The following is a 2404-nucleotide window of genomic DNA, read 5'->3' as shown; positions in this document are numbered from 1 at the left end:
TTTTTAGTTCGGCCCTGGGGGATGCATATCCTAGATGTCTCTCCTGTAGCTGTGTGTGCCTGTGCAAAGCAGTCTGCGGCCACTCTCTCACCTCAGATTTCCAATTTAACAATACCCCATGCTATTCTGCAGTATATTAAGTAGAAATAATGTCTTCCCCAAAGTAGATAAGCATAACTGCTTCCCAGCTGGGGAAAAAGAGCCACTAAGGGCTTCAATGATATTGGCTGAACCAGCTACAGAGGTGTGAATGGCTCCCAATTATAAGAGCTGCCAGTCAGCCCTGTGCCTAACCAAACAAATCATGGCTTAAGGTAGAGTGGGTGTGGGGAGGTGCTAGGAGTGGAGGGGAGGATAAGGGAAAAAGAAAGAAAGAAGGCAATACATGAGAAGAGCAAGGCCTGTGAGGGCAAAATCCTTGTAAATCTCTAGATGCTTCATGAACTAACCAAATGGCTGCTAATGAGACTGACTACCTTCAGTGCATTCTGTGTCAGGTACTTAGAATTACTGTGTTTTAACAATGTATTTTCCTGCACAAGACTGTAAGGAGATAGTCAACATCAGTATGCTGCATGTAGTAGATGGTGGGTAGATTTACTCAGGTCTTTGGGTGGCAAGCAGTGGGAGCATTTTATAGTGTCCAGGTAGGAGCTAATATTAATGTATTTTTCACTGTCTTCCCTTGAATTTATCACAAAATCAGTCTGTGGAGGAAGGAGGGGAGAGAGATATCTAGAGCCAGTGCAGATGGGAGGCATGGCTGTGTGATAAGAAGTGAAAGATGCTGACCAGGACCAGGCCACACATGAAGGGCTGGTTGCCCTTCCTGACCCTCCCTAACTGTGAAGAAAGACAGACCTCAACAGGGCTGTGGTTGGAAGGGAACACACTGTTTTCCGCTCACATCTGTGTGTGAGTGCTGTGAAACTGTGCGGTACCGCCTTCCATAAGAAATTTCCTGTTGGCAAGGAAGAGAAGTGGGATTTGTTTGGTCCTGTATGGAGCTGCTTGGAGTGGTGTTCCCACTGTTGAGTTAGGTAGTTGGGTGGAAAGTCTTCCAGCTGCTGGACACCTGCTGCTGAAGCAGCTCCACCTTCCCTGCTCAAGAAAGCAGCCTGTCTTAGAGGTACAACCCATTGGTGGTGACAAGCTCTCATGGGCCAAAAGCACTTCCAAAACCTAAGTGTATTCTGCTGTGCTGAGGTGTTGCTGCTTCATGTGATTCATTTCTGAGCTCTTATTGACAACTACCCTAAATTAAACCAAATAAGTTGCTGGTGAAAGCAGAGGGTTGTTTGACGTAATCAAGGGTGTTTTGGTGGTGAAGGGGAAAGAGATGCTGTGTCCTGACCCAGACCTTGCTCCTGCTGCTTAACCTGGGTCTGTAATGGGGAAGAGGAAGAGCAGCAGTGCCCACCAGTGCTGCTCTGAATATCTTCATGTCTTCTGGAGTCTCAGCACAGTGCTGCCCTGTACCTAACCCCTGTGCAGCCAAGGAGAGAACCCGCTGTGTTGTGAGGATACACACCTGTACCAGCCAGAGCAAATAAGGTGGCTTCTCAGTGTGCTCAGCCCAGATCAGAACCCTTCAAAGCAGCAGGGAGGAGGATCTGGCTATGCTGGCGTGGCCCTGGGGTGGTGTTGGGTTGCTGTGCCTTGTTTTCATGCACACACAGCCCTGGTTGTGCCTTGGGGGTGGCCAGTTTTGGCAGGCAGGAGAGGGGAGGAGGAAAGCCCTCTCCTGAGTGAGCCTCTCAGGCTTGTGCTGACTCAAAGGACTCTGTGGTACGTGTCTGGTGAGGAGCTGTCTGTCATTTGGGAGATGGGTAGTCATCTTCACCCACCTGCACCTCCCTGGTGTTTGCACAACCACCTCATCCCCAGGCTGGAGGAGGTGAAGGCTGGGCAAATGTCCTTGGATGGACCTGTGGTATACTGAGCACTGCACCATGCTGTCCTGTTCAGGCACTTCCCATTGCCTAACTGGAGTTGCTGGGGATTGCATGTGCTGTCCAGCAGAATATGAAGCAATATGATAACAACTGTCATGTGTCTCTGGTCTTCCCTCTTCTCCCTGAAACATGTCTGGACAGAATACCTGGGTTTGCTGTCACAGAGAAGAGCATGTGCAGATGTGTGCAGGTGGACCCTTGACAGCACATGCTTAGAGGAGACACAATCAGTGCCTTTTGCGTGTAGCTGGGAAGGGGCAAACCTGGAGGCTTGGAGGCATCACCAGCACCATCCCATTCCTCTGTGCTCTGAAGCCAATAAGTAAAAACATGGAGGGTGTGAGGCCAGCATTTATTTGGTTTGCATGGTGGATTTTGCTGCTTTCTGAGATCAGGAATGCCACCTGCTCATTCGCATCCTCTTGCGCAGCTGCACCTCTCTGTCCCAG

The 2404-nt window shown here is 49.7% G+C and overlaps 1 long non-coding RNA gene across 1 annotated transcript; it reads left to right on the top strand.

The window, feature by feature from the left end:
• Positions 1 to 267: 267 nt before the first annotated feature.
• LOC134175621 (uncharacterized) lies at positions 268 to 1286 on the top strand. Its single transcript, XR_009969080.1, has 2 exons — positions 268 to 497; positions 707 to 1286. It is a non-coding gene; the product is annotated as an uncharacterized LOC134175621 (long non-coding RNA).
• The last annotated feature ends 1118 nt before the right edge of the window (positions 1287 to 2404 follow it).

Source organism: Pezoporus occidentalis, unplaced genomic scaffold, assembly GCF_034315485.1.
Source record: "Pezoporus occidentalis ecotype Australia unplaced genomic scaffold, CSIRO_AGI_Poc_V1 ctg7, whole genome shotgun sequence".
Lineage (NCBI taxonomy): Eukaryota > Metazoa > Chordata > Aves > Psittaciformes > Psittacidae > Pezoporus > Pezoporus occidentalis.
This window is presented reverse-complemented; position numbering and strand designations above follow the sequence as displayed.